Source organism: Osmerus mordax, chromosome 7 (genome assembly GCF_038355195.1).
Source record: "Osmerus mordax isolate fOsmMor3 chromosome 7, fOsmMor3.pri, whole genome shotgun sequence".
Lineage (NCBI taxonomy): Eukaryota > Metazoa > Chordata > Actinopteri > Osmeriformes > Osmeridae > Osmerus > Osmerus mordax.
The window spans coordinates 580,352-599,187 of record NC_090056.1 but is presented as its reverse complement, the minus strand read 5'-3'; positions in this window follow the sequence as shown (position 1 = coordinate 599,187).

Sequence of the window (18,836 nt, the reverse complement as noted above, 5' to 3'; positions counted from 1 at the left end):
ATCTGTGTGTGTTCTTTCTCTATAATTTACTCTGGTCAATTTCCTCCGTATCAAGTTCATTGAGAATTATCCTTCAACTTGAGTGACTCTCTTTCCTCTAATCACAGAAAGTGCTACTAAGTTGGGGTATTATTATTCAACGGATGGCAACTAATTTGATATGACTGTGGGAATGACCAGAATGGCTCCCCTTACAAGACACATTTCTGATGTTCTTTTCTGAAGTTAATTGAACTTTGTTAGAGTATCAAGTTATTGTGAACCACACATTGCCTGCATGCTCTATTAAGTTTGCATGTATTTACAATAGGTTACAATAGTTGTCTAGAAACTCTATATAGAATGAGTGCTGTATGAAGTTTGTTTGTCTGTAACTGCTGTTTTTGCATCGGAAAAGACTCAAGTCTAGTAGACCATTCAAATAATTGGGCCTTTAAGGCAGAGAACCAAAACTCCTCTCAATCCTAATGTTTTGAATGTGTGAAATAGTTTCTCTTGATTAAAATGACGAACCTTAGGTAAAGGCAGAGCACTCGTCAAGCTTAAGTACCTGAGTCGTTCACAGCACAGCATTTATCGACGTGGGAGTGGTTGTGGTTGCTGAACATGAACCAATCTTAAGTTCTTCCTGGGAGTTGAGGGCAGCTCCTTGTTCTAAGAAATACTCAGGAACATGTCTCTAGAGGAAGATGGACTTCATGGAATCAACAGTAAGGGATCATTTGGTGGGCAGGTCATGTACATGTCTTTAAAATTGGTTGGGATCGGTACCTTAACAATGGCATTGGCTTGTCCTTATAACAGAGTAAGTGCTACTTGTTGGGGTAGCCTGCTGTGATTTTTACATCTGTTATTCATACACATTGTGTTTGTCATGTGCTTCTAAATTCCACTATTACATTGCTTTAAATTGAAGCCTTGATTGATTTCAATGTTCTTCAGTGCTTGTCTTTGGGGCAGTGTGATCTGTCTGTTCCTTTTCTATATTTGACCTGTGTTAGCAATCTTCTTTGCATTTGACACTGCCTGTAGTAAATATACCTGCATTTAGGTGCAATGTGTGCACTGAGAGTTCCAGCTAAATCTATCTTTGGATTGTTGGGATCGGTACCCTAACAATGGCATTGGCTTGTCCTTATAACAGAGTAAGTGCTACTTGTTGGGGTAGTCTTCAGTGACTTTTACATCTGTTATTCATACACATTGTGTTTGTCATGTGCTTCTAAATTCCACTATTGCATTGCTTTAAATTGAAGCCTTGATTGATTTCAATGTTCTTCAGTGCTTGTCTTTGAGGCAGTGTGATCTGTCTATTCCTTCTCTATATTTGACCAGTGTTAGCAATCTTCTTTGCATTTTACACTGCCTGTAGTAAATATACCTGTATTTGGTGCAATGTTTGCACTGAGAGTCCCAACTAAATCTATCTTTGGATCGTTGCGATCGGTACCCTAACAATGGCATTGGCTTGTCCTTATAACAGAGTAAGTGCTACTTGTTGGGGTAGTCTTCTGTGACTTTTACATCTGTCATTCATACACATGTCATTTGTCATGGGCCTCTAAATCCCACACTTACATGACCTTACAGTGAAGCCTTGATTGATTTCAATGTTCTTCAGTGCTTGTCTTTGAGGCAGTGTGATCTGTCTATTCCTTCTCTATATTTGACCAGTGTTAGCAATCTTCTTTGCATTTGACACTGCCTGTAGTAAATATACCTGCATTTAGGTGCAATGTGTGCACTGAGAGTTCCAACTAAATCTGTTTTTGGATTGTTGCGATCGGTACCATAACAATGGCATTGGCTTGTCCTTATAACAGAGTAAGTGCTACTTGTTGGGGTAGTCTTCAGTGACTTTTACATCTGTTATTCATACACATTGTGTTTATCATGTGCTTCTAAATTCCACTATTGCATTGCTTTAAATTGAAGCCTTGATTGATTTCAATGTTCTTCAGTGCTTGTCTTTGGGGCAGTGTGATCTGTCTGTTCCTTCTCTATATTTGACCAGTGTTAGCAATCTTCTTTGCATTTTACACTGCCTGTAGTAAATGTACCTGCATTTAGGTGCAATGTTTGCACTGAGAGTCCCAACTAAATCTATCTTAGGATCGTTGCGATCGGTACCCTAACAATGGCATTGGCTTGTCCTTATAACAGAGTAAGTGCTACTTGTTGGGGTAGTCTTCTGTGACTTTTACATCTGTCATTCATACACATGTCATTTGTCATGGGCCTCTAAATCCCACACTTACATTACCTTAAAGTGAAGTGTTGATTGATTTCAATGTTCAAAAGTGCTTCTCTTTGGGGCAGTGTGATCTGTGTGTGTTCTTTCTCTATAATTTACTCTGGTCAATTTCCTCCGTATCAAGTTCATTGAGAATTATCCTTCAACTTGAGTGACTCTCTTTCCTCTAATCACAGAAAGTGCTACTAAGTTGGGGTATTATTATTCAACGGATGGCAACTAATTTGATATGACTGTGGGAATGACCAGAATGGCTCCCCTTACAAGACACATTTCTGATGTTCTTTTCTGAAGTTAATTGAACTTTGTTAGAGTATCAAGTTATTGTGAACCACACATTGCCTGCATGCTCTATTAAGTTTGCATGTATTTACAATAGGTTACAATAGTTGTCTAGAAACTCTATATAGAATGAGTGCTGTATGAAGTTTGTTTGTCTGTAACTGCTGTTTTTGCATCGGAAAAGACTCAAGTCTAGTAGACCATTCAAATAATTGGGCCTTTAAGGCAGAGAACCAAAACTCCTCTCAATCCTAATGTTTTGAATGTGTGAAATAGTTTCTCTTGATTAAAATGACTAACCTTAGGTAAAGGCAGAGCACTCGTCAAGCTTAAGTACCTGAGTCGTTCACAGCACAGCATTTATCGACGTGGGAGTGGTTGTGGTTGCTGAACATGAACCAATCTTAAGTTCTTCCTGGGAGTTGAGGGCAGCTCCTTGTTCTAAGAAATACTCAGGAACATGTCTCTAGAGGAAGATGGACTTCATGGAATCAACAGTAAGGGATCATTTGGTGGGCAGGTCATGTACATGTCTTTAAAATTGGTTGGGATCGGTACCTTAACAATGGCATTGGCTTGTCCTTATAACAGAGTAAGTGCTACTTGTTGGGGTAGTCTTCAGTGACTTTTACATCTGTTATTCATACACATTGTGTTTGTCATGTGCTTCTAAATTCCACTATTGCATTGCTTTAAATTGAAGCCTTGATTGATTTCAATGTTCTTCAGTGCTTGTCTTTGAGGCAGTGTGATCTGTCTATTCCTTCTCTATATTTGACCAGTGTTAGCAATCTTCTTTGCATTTTACACTGCCTGTAGTAAATGTACCTGCATTTAGGTGCAATGTTTGCACTGAGAGTCCCAACTAAATCTATCTTTGGATCGTTGCGATCGGTACCCTAACAATGGCATTGGCTTGTCCTTATAACAGAGTAAGTGCTACTTGTTGGGGTAGTCTTCTGTGACTTTTACATCTGTCATTCATACACATGTCATTTGTCATGGGCCTCTAAATCCCACACTTACATTACCTTAAAGTGAAGTGTTGATTGATTTCAATGTTCACAAGTGCTTCTCTTTGGGGCAGTGTGATCTGTGTGTGTTCTTTCTCTATAATTTACTCTGGTCAATTTCCTCCGTATCAAGTTCATTGAGAATTATCCTTCAACTTGAGTGACTCTCTTTCCTCTAATCACAGAAAGTGCTACTAAGTTGGGGTATTATTATTCAACGGATGGCAACTAATTTGATATGACTGTGGGAATGACCAGAATGGCTCCCCTTACAAGACACATTTCTGATGTTCTTTTCTGAAGTTAATTGAACTTTGTTAGAGTATCAAGTTATTGTGAATCACACATTGCCTGCATGCTCTATTAAGTTTGCATGTATTTACAATAGGTTACAATAGTTGTCTAGAAACTCTATATAGAATGAGTGCTGTATGAAGTTTGTTTGCCTGTAACTGCTGTTTTTGCATCGGAAAAGACTCAAGTCTAGTAGACCATTCAAATAATTGGGCCTTTAAGGCAGAGAACCAAAACTCCTCTCAATCCTAATGTTTTGAATGTGTGAAATAGTTTCTCTTGATTAAAATGACGAACCTTAGGTAAAAGCAGAGCACTCGTCAAGCTTAAGTACCTGAGTCGTTCACAGCACAGCATTTATCGCCGTGGGAGTGGTTGTGGTTGCTGAACATGAACCAATCTTAAGTTCTTCCTGGGAGTTGAGGGCAGCTCCTTGTTCTAAGAAATACTCAGGAACATGTCTCTAGAGGAAGATGGACTTCATGGAATCAACAGTAAGGGATCATTTGGTGGGCAGGTCATGTACATGTCTTTAAAATTGGTTGGGATCGGTACCTTAACAATGGCATTGGCTTGTCCTTATAACAGAGTAAGTGCTACTTGTTGGGGTAGCCTGCTGTGATTTTTACATCTGTTATTCATACACATTGTGTTTGTCATGTGCTTCTAAATTCCACTATTACATTGCTTTAAATTGAAGCCTTGATTGATTTCAATGTTCTTCAGTGCTTGTCTTTGGGGCAGTGTGATCTGTCTGTTCCTTTTCTATATTTGACCTGTGTTAGCAATCTTCTTTGCATTTGACACTGCCTGTAGTAAATATACCTGCATTTAGGTGCAATGTGTGCACTGAGAGTTCCAGCTAAATCTATCTTTGGATTGTTGGGATCGGTACCCTAACAATGGCATTGGCTTGTCCTTATAACAGAGTAAGTGCTACTTGTTGGGGTAGTCTTCAGTGACTTTTACATCTGTTATTCATACACATTGTGTTTGTCATGTGCTTCTAAATTCCACTATTGCATTGCTTTAAATTGAAGCCTTGATTGATTTCAATGTTCTTCAGTGCTTGTCTTTGAGGCAGTGTGATCTGTCTATTCCTTCTCTATATTTGACCAGTGTTAGCAATCTTCTTTGCATTTTACACTGCCTGTAGTAAATATACCTGTATTTGGTGCAATGTTTGCACTGAGAGTCCCAACTAAATCTATCTTTGGATCGTTGCGATTGGTACCCTAACAATGGCATTGACTTGTCCTTATAAAAGAGTAAGTGCTACTTGTTGGGGTAGTCTTCTGTGACTTTTACATCTGTTATTCATACACATGTCATTTGTCATGGGCCTCTAAATCCCACACTTACATGACCTTACAGTGAAGCCTTGATTGATTTCAATGTTCTTCAGTGCTTGTCTTTGGGGCAGTGTGATCTGTCTGTTCCTTTTCTATATTTGACCTGTGTTAGCAATCTTCTTTGCATTTGACACTGCCTGTAGTAAATATACCTGCATTTAGGTGCAATGTGTGCACTGAGAGTTCCAGCTAAATCTATCTTTGGATTGTTGGGATCGGTACCCTAACAATGGCATTGGCTTGTCCTTATAACAGAGTAAGTGCTACTTGTTGGGGTAGTCTTCAGTGACTTTTACATCTGTTATTCATACACATTGTGTTTATCATGTGCTTCTAAATTCCACTAGTATATTACTTTAAATTGAAGCCTTGATTGATTTCAATGTTCTTCAGTGCTTGTCTTTGAGGCAGTGTGATCTGTCTATTCCTTCTCTATATTTGACCAGTGTTAGCAATCTTCTTTGCATTTTACACTGCCTGTAGTAAATATACCTGTATTTGGTGCAATGTTTGCACTGAGAGTCCCAACTAAATCTATCTTTGGATCGTTGCGATTGGTACCCTAACAATGGCATTGACTTGTCCTTATAAAAGAGTAAGTGCTACTTGTTGGGGTAGTCTTCTGTGACTTTTACATCTGTTATTCATACACATGTCATTTGTCATGGGCCTCTAAATCCCACACTTACATGACCTTACAGTGAAGCCTTGATTGATTTCAATGTTCTTCAGTGCTTGTCTTTGGGGCAGTGTGATCTGTCTGTTCCTTCTCTATATTTGACCAGTGTTAGCAATCTTCTTTGCATTTTACACTGCCTGTAGTAAATGTACCTGCATTTAGGTGCAATGTTTGCACTGAGAGTCCCAACTAAATCTATCTTTGGATCGTTGCGATCGGTACCCTAACAATGGCATTGGCTTGTCCTTATAACAGAGTAAGTGCTACTTGTTGGGGTAGTCTTCTGTGACTTTTACATCTGTTATTCATACACATTGTGTTTGTCATGTGCTTCTAAATTCCACTATTACATTGCTTTAAATTGAAGCCTTGATTGATTTCAATGTTCTTCAGTGCTTGTCTTTGGGGCAGTGTGATCTGTCTGTTCCTTTTCTATATTTGACCTGTGTTAGCAATCTTCTTTGCATTTGACACTGCCTGTAGTAAATATACCTGCATTTAGGTGCAATGTGTGCACTGAGAGTTCCAGCTAAATCTATCTTTGGATTGTTGGGATCGGTACCCTAACAATGGCATTGGCTTGTCCTTATAACAGAGTAAGTGCTACTTGTTGGGGTAGTCTTCAGTGACTTTTACATCTGTTATTCATACACATTGTGTTTGTCATGTGCTTCTAAATTCCACTATTGCATTGCTTTAAATTGAAGCCTTGATTGATTTCAATGTTCTTCAGTGCTTGTCTTTGAGGCAGTGTGATCTGTCTATTCCTTCTCTATATTTGACCAGTGTTAGCAATCTTCTTTGCATTTTACACTGCCTGTAGTAAATATACCTGTATTTGGTGCAATGTTTGCACTGAGAGTCCCAACTAAATCTATCTTTGGATCGTTGCGATTGGTACCCTAACAATGGCATTGACTTGTCCTTATAAAAGAGTAAGTGCTACTTGTTGGGGTAGTCTTCTGTGACTTTTACATCTGTTATTCATACACATGTCATTTGTCATGGGCCTCTAAATCCCACACTTACATGACCTTACAGTGAAGCCTTGATTGATTTCAATGTTCTTCAGTGCTTGTCTTTGGGCAGTGTGATCTGTCTGTTCCTTCTCTATATTTGACCAGTGTTAGCAATCTTCTTTGCATTTTACACTGTCTGTAGTAAATGTACCTGCATTTAGGTGCAATGTTTGCACTGAGAGTCCCAACTAAATCTATCTTTGGATCGTTGCGATCGGTACCCTAACAATGGCATTGGCTTGTCCTTATAACAGAGTAAGTGCTACTTGTTGGGGTAGTCTTCTGTGACTTTTACATCTGTTATTCATACACATTGTGTTTGTCATGTGCTTCTAAATTCCACTATTACATTGCTTTAAATTGAAGCCTTGATTGATTTCAATGTTCTTCAGTGCTTGTCTTTGGGGCAGTGTGATCTGTCTGTTCCTTCTCTATATTTGACCAGTGTTAGCAATCTTCTTTGCATTTTACACTGCCTGTAGTAAATGTACCTGCATTTAGGTGCAATGTTTGCACTGAGAGTCCCAACTAAATCTATCTTTGGATCGTTGCGATCGGTACCCTAACAATGGCATTGGCTTGTCCTTATAACAGAGTAAGTGCTACTTGTTGGGGTAGTCTTCTGTGACTTTTACATCTGTCATTCATACACATGTCATTTGTCATGGGCCTCTAAATCCCACACTTACATTACCTTAAAGTGAAGTGTTGATTGATTTCAATGTTCACAAGTGCTTCTCTTTGGGGCAGTGTGATCTGTGTGTGTTCTTTCTCTATAATTTACTCTGGTCAATGTCCTCCGTATCAAGTTCATTGAGAATTATCCTTCAACTTGAGTGACTCTCTTTCCTCTAATCACAGAAAGTGCTACTAAGTTGGGGTATTATTCTTCAACGGATGGCAACTAATTTGATATGACTGTGGGAATGACCAGAATGGCTCCCCTTACAAGACACATTTCTGATGTTCTTTTCTGAAGTTAATTGAACTTTGTTAGAGTATCAAGTTATTGTGAACCACACATTGCCTGCATGCTCTATTAAGTTTGCATGTATTTACAATAGGTTACAATAGTTGTCTAGAAACTCTATATAGAATGAGTGCTGTATGAAGTTTGTTTGTCTGTAACTGCTGTTTTTGCATCGGAAAAGACTCAAGTCTAGTAGACCATTCAAATAATTGGGCCTTTAAGGCAGAGAACCAAAACTCCTCTCAATCCTAATGTTTTGAATGTGTGAAATAGTTTCTCTTGATTAAAATGACGAACCTTAGGTAAAGGCAGAGCACTCGTCAAGCTTAAGTACCTGAGTCGTTCACAGCACAGCATTTATCGACGTGGGAGTGGTTGTGGTTGCTGAACATGAACCAATCTTAAGTTCTTCCTGGGAGTTGAGGGCAGCTCCTTGTTCTAAGAAATACTCAGGAACATGTCTCTAGAGGAAGATGGACTTCATGGAATCAACAGTAAGGGATCATTTGGTGGGCAGGTCATGTACATGTCTTTAAAATTGGTTGGGATCGGTACCTTAACAATGGCATTGGCTTGTCCTTATAACAGAGTAAGTGCTACTTGTTGGGGTAGACTTCTGTGACTTTTACATCTGTTATTCATACACATTTTGTTTGTCATGTGCTTCTAAATTCCACTATTATATTACTTTAAATTGAATCCTTGATTGATTTCAATGTTCTTCAGTGCTTGTCTTTGGGGCAGTGTGATCTGTCTGTTCCTTTTCTATATTTGACCTGTGTTAGCAATCTTCTTTGCATTTGACACTGCCTGTAGTAAATATACCTGCATTTAGGTGCAATGTGTGCACTGAGAGTTCCAGCTAAATCTATCTTTGGATTGTTGCGATCGGTACCCTAACAATGGCATTGGCTTGTCCTTATAACAGAGTAAGTGCTACTTGTTGGGGTAGTCTTCAGTGACTTTTACATCTGTTATTCATACACATTGTGTTTGTCATGTGCTTCTAAATTCCACTATTGCATTGCTTTAAATTGAAGCCTTGATTGATTTCAATGTTCTTCAGTGCTTGTCTTTGGGGCAGTGTGATCTGTCTGTTCCTTCTCTATATTTGACCAGTGTTAGCAATCTTCTTTGCATTTTACACTGCCTGTAGTAAATGTACCTGCATTTAGGTGCAATGTTTGCACTGAGAGTCCCAACTAAATCTATCTTTGGATCGTTGCGATCGGTACCCTAACAATGGCATTGGCTTGTCCTTATAACAGAGTAAGTGCTACTTGTTGGGGTAGTCTTCAGTGACTTTTACATCTGTTATTCATACACATTGTGTTTATCATGTGCTTCTAAATTCCACTAGTATATTACTTTAAATTGAAGCCTTGATTGATTTCAATGTTCTTCACTGCTTGTCTTTGGGGCAGTGTGATCTGTCTGTTCCTTCTCTATATTTGACCAGTGTTAGCAATCTTCTTTGCATTTTACACTGCCTGTAGTAAATGTACCTGCATTTAGGTGCAATGTTTGCACTGAGAGTCCCAACTAAATCTATCTTTGGATCGTTGCGATCGGTACCCTAACAATGGCATTGGCTTGTCCTTATAACAGAGTAAGTGCTACTTGTTGGGGTAGTCTTCTGTGACTTTTACATCTGTCATTCATACACATGTCATTTGTCATGGGCCTCTAAATCCCACACTTACATGACCTTACAGTGAAGCCTTGATTGATTTCAATGTTCTTCAGTGCTTGTCTTTGAGGCAGTGTGATCTGTCTATTCCTTCTCTATATTTGACCAGTGTTAGCAATCTTCTTTGCATTTGACACTGCCTGTAGTAAATATACCTGCATTTAGGTGCAATGTGTGCACTGAGAGTTCCAACTAAATCTGTTTTTGGATTGTTGCGATCGGTACCATAACAATGGCATTGGCTTGTCCTTATAACAGAGTAAGTGCTACTTGTTGGGGTAGTCTTCAGTGACTTTTACATCTGTTATTCATACACATTGTGTTTATCATGTGCTTCTAAATTCCACTATTGCATTGCTTTAAATTGAAGCCTTGATTGATTTCAATGTTCTTCAGTGCTTGTCTTTGGGGCAGTGTGATCTGTCTGTTCCTTCTCTATATTTGACCAGTGTTAGCAATCTTCTTTGCATTTTACACTGCCTGTAGTAAATGTACCTGCATTTAGGTGCAATGTTTGCACTGAGAGTCCCAACTAAATCTATCTTAGGATCGTTGCGATCGGTACCCTAACAATGGCATTGGCTTGTCCTTATAACAGAGTAAGTGCTACTTGTTGGGGTAGTCTTCTGTGACTTTTACATCTGTCATTCATACACATGTCATTTGTCATGGGCCTCTAAATCCCACACTTACATTACCTTAAAGTGAAGTGTTGATTGATTTCAATGTTCACAAGTGCTTCTCTTTGGGGCAGTGTGATCTGTGTGTGTTCTTTCTCTATAATTTACTCTGGTCAATTTCCTCCGTATCAAGTTCATTGAGAATTATCCTTCAACTTGAGTGACTCTCTTTCCTCTAATCACAGAAAGTGCTACTAAGTTGGGGTATTATTATTCAACGGATGGCAACTAATTTGATATGACTGTGGGAATGACCAGAATGGCTCCCCTTACAAGACACATTTCTGATGTTCTTTTCTGAAGTTAATTGAACTTTGTTAGAGTATCAAGTTATTGTGAACCACACATTGCCTGCATGCTCTATTAAGTTTGCATGTATTTACAATAGGTTACAATAGTTGTCTAGAAACTCTATATAGAATGAGTGCTGTATGAAGTTTGTTTGTCTGTAACTGCTGTTTTTGCATCGGAAAAGACTCAAGTCTAGTAGACCATTCAAATAATTGGGCCTTTAAGGCAGAGAACCAAAACTCCTCTCAATCCTAATGTTTTGAATGTGTGAAATAGTTTCTCTTGATTAAAATGACTAACCTTAGGTAAAGGCAGAGCACTCGTCAAGCTTAAGTACCTGAGTCGTTCACAGCACAGCATTTATCGACGTGGGAGTGGTTGTGGTTGCTGAACATGAACCAATCTTAAGTTCTTCCTGGGAGTTGAGGGCAGCTCCTTGTTCTAAGAAATACTCAGGAACATGTCTCTAGAGGAAGATGGACTTCATGGAATCAACAGTAAGGGATCATTTGGTGGGCAGGTCATGTACATGTCTTTAAAATTGGTTGGGATCGGTACCTTAACAATGGCATTGGCTTGTCCTTATAACAGAGTAAGTGCTACTTGTTGGGGTAGTCTTCAGTGACTTTTACATCTGTTATTCATACACATTGTGTTTGTCATGTGCTTCTAAATTCCACTATTGCATTGCTTTAAATTGAAGCCTTGATTGATTTCAATGTTCTTCAGTGCTTGTCTTTGAGGCAGTGTGATCTGTCTATTCCTTCTCTATATTTGACCAGTGTTAGCAATCTTCTTTGCATTTTACACTGCCTGTAGTAAATGTACCTGCATTTAGGTGCAATGTTTGCACTGAGAGTCCCAACTAAATCTATCTTTGGATCGTTGCGATCGGTACCCTAACAATGGCATTGGCTTGTCCTTATAACAGAGTAAGTGCTACTTGTTGGGGTAGTCTTCTGTGACTTTTACATCTGTCATTCATACACATGTCATTTGTCATGGGCCTCTAAATCCCACACTTACATTACCTTAAAGTGAAGTGTTGATTGATTTCAATGTTCACAAGTGCTTCTCTTTGGGGCAGTGTGATCTGTGTGTGTTCTTTCTCTATAATTTACTCTGGTCAATTTCCTCCGTATCAAGTTCATTGAGAATTATCCTTCAACTTGAGTGACTCTCTTTCCTCTAATCACAGAAAGTGCTACTAAGTTGGGGTATTATTCTTCAACGGATGGCAACTAATTTGATATGACTGTGGGAATGACCAGAATGGCTCCCCTTACAAGACACATTTCTGATGTTCTTTTCTGAAGTTAATTGAACTTTGTTAGAGTATCAAGTTATTGTGAACCACACATTGCCTGCATGCTCTATTAAGTTTGCATGTATTTACAATAGGTTACAATAGTTGTCTAGAAACTCTATATAGAATGAGTGCTGTATGAAGTTTGTTTGTCTGTAACTGCTGTTTTTGCATCGGAAAAGACTCAAGTCTAGTATACCATTCAAATAATTGGGCCTTTAAGGCAGAGAACCAAAACTCCTCTCAATCCTAATGTTTTGAATGTGTGAAATAGTTTCTCTTGATTAAAATGACGAACCTTAGGTAAAGGCAGAGCACTCGTCAAGCTTAAGTACCTGAGTCGTTCACAGCACAGCATTTATCGACGTGGGAGTGGTTGTGGTTGCTGAACATGAACCAATCTTAAGTTCTTCCTGGGAGTTGAGGGCAGCTCCTTGTTCTAAGAAATACTCAGGAACATGTCTCTAGAGGAAGATGGACTTCATGGAATCAACAGTAAGGGATCATTTGGTGGGCAGGTCATGTACATGTCTTTAAAATTGGTTGGGATCGGTACCTTAACAATGGCATTGGCTTGTCCTTATAACAGAGTAAGTGCTACTTGTTGGGGTAGCCTGCTGTGATTTTTACATCTGTTATTCATACACATTGTGTTTGTCATGTGCTTCTAAATTCCACTATTACATTGCTTTAAATTGAAGCCTTGATTGATTTCAATGTTCTTCAGTGCTTGTCTTTGGGGCAGTGTGATCTGTCTGTTCCTTTTCTATATTTGACCTGTGTTAGCAATCTTCTTTGCATTTGACACTGCCTGTAGTAAATATACCTGCATTTAGGTGCAATGTGTGCACTGAGAGTTCCAGCTAAATCTATCTTTGGATTGTTGGGATCGGTACCCTAACAATGGCATTGGCTTGTCCTTATAACAGAGTAAGTGCTACTTGTTGGGGTAGTCTTCAGTGACTTTTACATCTGTTATTCATACACATTGTGTTTGTCATGTGCTTCTAAATTCCACTATTGCATTGCTTTAAATTGAAGCCTTGATTGATTTCAATGTTCTTCAGTGCTTGTCTTTGAGGCAGTGTGATCTGTCTATTCCTTCTCTATATTTGACCAGTGTTAGCAATCTTCTTTGCATTTTACACTGCCTGTAGTAAATATACCTGTATTTGGTGCAATGTTTGCACTGAGAGTCCCAACTAAATCTATCTTTGGATCGTTGCGATTGGTACCCTAACAATGGCATTGACTTGTCCTTATAAAAGAGTAAGTGCTACTTGTTGGGGTAGTCTTCTGTGACTTTTACATCTGTTATTCATACACATGTCATTTGTCATGGGCCTCTAAATCCCACACTTACATGACCTTACAGTGAAGCCTTGATTGATTTCAATGTTCTTCAGTGCTTGTCTTTGGGGCAGTGTGATCTGTCTGTTCCTTCTCTATATTTGACCAGTGTTAGCAATCTTCTTTGCATTTTACACTGCCTGTAGTAAATGTACCTGCATTTAGGTGCAATGTTTGCACTGAGAGTCCCAACTAAATCTATCTTTGGATCGTTGCGATCGGTACCCTAACAATGGCATTGGCTTGTCCTTATAACAGAGTAAGTGCTACTTGTTGGGGTAGTCTTCTGTGACTTTTACATCTGTTATTCATACACATTGTGTTTGTCATGTGCTTCTAAATTCCACTATTACATTGCTTTAAATTGAAGCCTTGATTGATTTCAATGTTCTTCAGTGCTTGTCTTTGGGGCAGTGTGATCTGTCTGTTCCTTTTCTATATTTGACCTGTGTTAGCAATCTTCTTTGCATTTGACACTGCCTGTAGTAAATATACCTGCATTTGGTGCAATGTTTGCACTGAGAGTCCCAACTAAATCTATCTTTGGATCGTTGCGATCGGTACCCTAACAATGGCATTGGCTTGTCCTTATAACAGAGTAAGTGCTACTTGTTGGGGTAGTCTTCTGTGACTTTTACATCTGTCATTCATACACATGTCATTTGTCATGGGCCTCTAAATCCCACACTTACATTACCTTAAAGTGAAGTGTTGATTGATTTCAATGTTCAAAAGTGCTTCTCTTTGGGGCAGTGTGATCTGTGTGTGTTCTTTCTCTATAATTTACTCTGGTCAATTTCCTCCGTATCAAGTTCATTGAGAATTATCCTTCAACTTGAGTGACTCTCTTTCCTCTAATCACAGAAAGTGCTACTAAGTTGGGGTATTATTATTCAACGGATGGCAACTAATTTGATATGACTGTGGGAATGACCAGAATGGCTCCCCTTACAAGACACATTTCTGATGTTCTTTTCTGAAGTTAATTGAACTTTGTTAGAGTATCAAGTTATTGTGAACCACACATTGCCTGCATGCTCTATTAAGTTTGCATGTATTTACAATAGGTTACAATAGTTGTCTAGAAACTCTATATAGAATGAGTGCTGTATGAAGTTTGTTTGTCTGTAACTGCTGTTTTTGCATCGGAAAAGACTCAAGTCTAGTAGACCATTCAAATAATTGGGCCTTTAAGGCAGAGAACCAAAACTCCTCTCAATCCTAATGTTTTGAATGTGTGAAATAGTTTCTCTTGATTAAAATGACTAACCTTAGGTAAAGGCAGAGCACTCGTCAAGCTTAAGTACCTGAGTCGTTCACAGCACAGCATTTATCGACGTGGGAGTGGTTGTGGTTGCTGAACATGAACCAATCTTAAGTTCTTCCTGGGAGTTGAGGGCAGCTCCTTGTTCTAAGAAATACTCAGGAACATGTCTCTAGAGGAAGATGGACTTCATGGAATCAACAGTAAGGGATCATTTGGTGGGCAGGTCATGTACATGTCTTTAAAATTGGTTGGGATCGGTACCTTAACAATGGCATTGGCTTGTCCTTATAACAGAGTAAGTGCTACTTGTTGGGGTAGTCTTCAGTGACTTTTACATCTGTTATTCATACACATTGTGTTTGTCATGTGCTTCTAAATTCCACTATTGCATTGCTTTAAATTGAAGCCTTGATTGATTTCAATGTTCTTCAGTGCTTGTCTTTGAGGCAGTGTGATCTGTCTATTCCTTCTCTATATTTGACCAGTGTTAGCAATCTTCTTTGCATTTTACACTGCCTGTAGTAAATGTACCTGCATTTAGGTGCAATGTTTGCACTGAGAGTCCCAACTAAATCTATCTTTGGATCGTTGCGATCGGTACCCTAACAATGGCATTGGCTTGTCCTTATAACAGAGTAAGTGCTACTTGTTGGGGTAGTCTTCTGTGACTTTTACATCTGTCATTCATACACATGTCATTTGTCATGGGCCTCTAAATCCCACACTTACATTACCTTAAAGTGAAGTGTTGATTGATTTCAATGTTCACAAGTGCTTCTCTTTGGGGCAGTGTGATCTGTGTGTGTTCTTTCTCTATAATTTACTCTGGTCAATTTCCTCCGTATCAAGTTCATTGAGAATTATCCTTCAACTTGAGTGACTCTCTTTCCTCTAATCACAGAAAGTGCTACTAAGTTGGGGTATTATTATTCAACGGATGGCAACTAATTTGATATGACTGTGGGAATGACCAGAATGGCTCCCCTTACAAGACACATTTCTGATGTTCTTTTCTGAAGTTAATTGAACTTTGTTAGAGTATCAAGTTATTGTGAATCACACATTGCCTGCATGCTCTATTAAGTTTGCATGTATTTACAATAGGTTACAATAGTTGTCTAGAAACTCTATATAGAATGAGTGCTGTATGAAGTTTGTTTGCCTGTAACTGCTGTTTTTGCATCGGAAAAGACTCAAGTCTAGTAGACCATTCAAATAATTGGGCCTTTAAGGCAGAGAACCAAAACTCCTCTCAATCCTAATGTTTTGAATGTGTGAAATAGTTTCTCTTGATTAAAATGACGAACCTTAGGTAAAAGCAGAGCACTCGTCAAGCTTAAGTACCTGAGTCGTTCACAGCACAGCATTTATCGCCGTGGGAGTGGTTGTGGTTGCTGAACATGAACCAATCTTAAGTTCTTCCTGGGAGTTGAGGGCAGCTCCTTGTTCTAAGAAATACTCAGGAACATGTCTCTAGAGGAAGATGGACTTCATGGAATCAACAGTAAGGGATCATTTGGTGGGCAGGTCATGTACATGTCTTTAAAATTGGTTGGGATCGGTACCTTAACAATGGCATTGGCTTGTCCTTATAACAGAGTAAGTGCTACTTGTTGGGGTAGCCTGCTGTGATTTTTACATCTGTTATTCATACACATTGTGTTTGTCATGTGCTTCTAAATTCCACTATTACATTGCTTTAAATTGAAGCCTTGATTGATTTCAATGTTCTTCAGTGCTTGTCTTTGGGGCAGTGTGATCTGTCTGTTCCTTTTCTATATTTGACCTGTGTTAGCAATCTTCTTTGCATTTGACACTGCCTGTAGTAAATATACCTGCATTTAGGTGCAATGTGTGCACTGAGAGTTCCAGCTAAATCTATCTTTGGATTGTTGGGATCGGTACCCTAACAATGGCATTGGCTTGTCCTTATAACAGAGTAAGTGCTACTTGTTGGGGTAGTCTTCAGTGACTTTTACATCTGTTATTCATACACATTGTGTTTGTCATGTGCTTCTAAATTCCACTATTGCATTGCTTTAAATTGAAGCCTTGATTGATTTCAATGTTCTTCAGTGCTTGTCTTTGAGGCAGTGTGATCTGTCTATTCCTTCTCTATATTTGACCAGTGTTAGCAATCTTCTTTGCATTTTACACTGCCTGTAGTAAATATACCTGTATTTGGTGCAATGTTTGCACTGAGAGTCCCAACTAAATCTATCTTTGGATCGTTGCGATTGGTACCCTAACAATGGCATTGACTTGTCCTTATAAAAGAGTAAGTGCTACTTGTTGGGGTAGTCTTCTGTGACTTTTACATCTGTTATTCATACACATGTCATTTGTCATGGGCCTCTAAATCCCACACTTACATGACCTTACAGTGAAGCCTTGATTGATTTCAATGTTCTTCAGTGCTTGTCTTTGGGGCAGTGTGATCTGTCTGTTCCTTTTCTATATTTGACCTGTGTTAGCAATCTTCTTTGCATTTGACACTGCCTGTAGTAAATATACCTGCATTTAGGTGCAATGTGTGCACTGAGAGTTCCAGCTAAATCTATCTTTGGATTGTTGGGATCGGTACCCTAACAATGGCATTGGCTTGTCCTTATAACAGAGTAAGTGCTACTTGTTGGGGTAGTCTTCAGTGACTTTTACATCTGTTATTCATACACATTGTGTTTATCATGTGCTTCTAAATTCCACTAGTATATTACTTTAAATTGAAGCCTTGATTGATTTCAATGTTCTTCAGTGCTTGTCTTTGAGGCAGTGTGATCTGTCTATTCCTTCTCTATATTTGACCAGTGTTAGCAATCTTCTTTGCATTTTACACTGCCTGTAGTAAATATACCTGTATTTGGTGCAATGTTTGCACTGAGAGTCCCAACTAAATCTATCTTTGGATCGTTGCGATTGGTACCCTAACAATGGCATTGACTTGTCCTTATAAAAGAGTAAGTGCTACTTGTTGGGGTAGTCTTCTGTGACTTTTACATCTGTTATTCATACACATGTCATTTGTCATGGGCCTCTAAATCCCACACTTACATGACCTTACAGTGAAGCCTTGATTGATTTCAATGTTCTTCAGTGCTTGTCTTTGGGGCAGTGTGATCTGTCTGTTCCTTCTCTATATTTGACCAGTGTTAGCAATCTTCTTTGCATTTTACACTGCCTGTAGTAAATGTACCTGCATTTAGGTGCAATGTTTGCACTGAGAGTCCCAACTAAATCTATCTTTGGATCGTTGCGATCGGTACCCTAACAATGGCATTGGCTTGTCCTTATAACAGAGTAAGTGCTACTTGTTGGGGTAGTCTTCTGTGACTTTTACATCTGTTATTCATACACATTGTGTTTGTCATGTGCTTCTAAATTCCACTATTACATTGCTTTAAATTGAAGCCTTGATTGATTTCAATGTTCTTCAGTGCTTGTCTTTGGGGCAGTGTGATCTGTCTGTTCCTTTTCTATATTTGACCTGTGTTAGCAATCTTCTTTGCATTTGACACTGCCTGTAGTAAATATACCTGCATTTAGGTGCAATGTGTGCACTGAGAGTTCCAGCTAAATCTATCTTTGGATTGTTGGGATCGGTACCCTAACAATGGCATTGGCTTGTCCTTATAACAGAGTAAGTGCTACTTGTTGGGGTAGTCTTCAGTGACTTTTACATCTGTTATTCATACACATTGTGTTTGTCATGTGCTTCTAAATTCCACTATTGCATTGCTTTAAATTGAAGCCTTGATTGATTTCAATGTTCTTCAGTGCTTGTCTTTGAGGCAGTGTGATCTGTCTATTCCTTCTCTATATTTGACCAGTGTTAGCAATCTTCTTTGCATTTTACACTGCCTGTAGTAAATATACCTGTATTTGGTGCAATGTTTGCACTGAGAGTCCCAACTAAATCTATCTTTGGATCGTTGCGATTGGTACCCTAACAATGGCATTGACTTGTCCTTATAAAAGAGTAAGTGCTACTTGTTGGGGTAGTCTTCTGTGACTTTTACATCTGTTATTCATACACATGTCATTTGTCATGGGCCTCTAAATCCCACACTTACATGACCTTACAGTGAAGCCTTGATTGATTTCAATGTTCTTCAGTGCTTGTCTTTGGGCAGTGTGATCTGTCTGTTCCTTCTCTATATTTGACCAGTGTTAGCAATCTTCTTTGCATTTTACACTGTCTGTAGTAAATGTACCTGCATTTAGGTGCAATGTTTGCACTGAGAGTCCCAACTAAATCTATCTTTGGATCGTTGCGATCGGTACCCTAACAATGGCATTGGCTTGTCCTTATAACAGAGTAAGTGCTACTTGTTGGGGTAGTCTTCTGTGACTTTTACATCTGTTATTCATACACATTGTGTTTGTCATGTG